The sequence below is a fragment of the Belonocnema kinseyi genome, chromosome 3 (assembly GCF_010883055.1).
Source record: "Belonocnema kinseyi isolate 2016_QV_RU_SX_M_011 chromosome 3, B_treatae_v1, whole genome shotgun sequence".
In the NCBI taxonomy this organism is placed as follows: Eukaryota; Metazoa; Arthropoda; class Insecta; order Hymenoptera; family Cynipidae; genus Belonocnema; species Belonocnema kinseyi.
The window spans coordinates 122,051,400-122,052,514 of NC_046659.1; positions in this window are offsets into that span (position 1 = coordinate 122,051,400).

Below are 1,115 nucleotides of genomic sequence, written 5' to 3' on the forward strand. Positions count from 1 at the left end.
TATTTAGTCGAATGAGAGTTGAACTTTTTTTACAATTTGTCTTTATGATTCCATAATTAGTTTTTTTTTAGTAGAAATTTCATCTTTCTTGGATAAACATGCAACTATTTGGTTGAAAATTGGAGAATTTTGTTAAAAATGATGCTGAAAAGTCAACTGAAATACTCTTCGGATGAAAATTCAACTACGTCGCAAAAAATTTACCTTTGTTTGAAATTCATTTTTTTGTTGTTGAAAAGTGAAATGAAATCTTTTTTAGGTAAGACCTCAACTATTATTTTAAAAAATTGTCTTGTTAATTTAAAAAATGCATCTCTCTTAATGGAAATTTCTTCTTCTATGGATAAAAATGCAACTGTTTGGTTGCAAATTAATCTTCTTTGCTTGCAGATTCAACTACTTTGTTTAACAATTTTGGTTGAACCACTATCTTGTTAAATCATTTTTAATTGAATATTCCTATTCTCAGTTGAAAATTCATCTCTTTGGTTGAAAGTTGAACTACTTTATTGAAAGTTGATCTATTTTGATTGAAAGTTCAACTATATGCGGGTAAAAGTTTAGTTACTTTAGTAAAAATTAATTTTTTTGAATGAAGCCTTAGCTCTTTAATTGAAAATTTAACAATTTTGTTGAAACCCCTGAGGACTTACATTTTTCTTATTCCTTCTTCCCTATTCCTTTACACACCTCCCACACATTTACCGGTCCCAAGACTCTCCGGAGACTCTCCTTGATAGGCTAGTATTCATCGCATTGGCCACCGAAGCTCTTCCAGACTGCGAGGCGGGATTCGAAACCGCAAGCGGACGGAGTGGGTCCAAAGCCTACGCTTTAGCCCTCACGACTACGTCCGACTTCAAATTCATTTTTAAAATTTTTGTATGAAATTTTATCGTTTTCGTTGAAATATCAACTATTGCACCTTTTTGTTCACAATTCATCTTTTTGGTTTAAAAATTCCACAATTTTATTGAAAATCTAATAATATTGTTTGAAATTCAAGTATACTGTTAAAGTCATCTTTTATGGCAGAAAAGTATTTTTTTGTTTAAAATAAATAATTCAATTTGAAAATTGTAAATTTTTATCTGAAATATTGCATCATTCCGTTT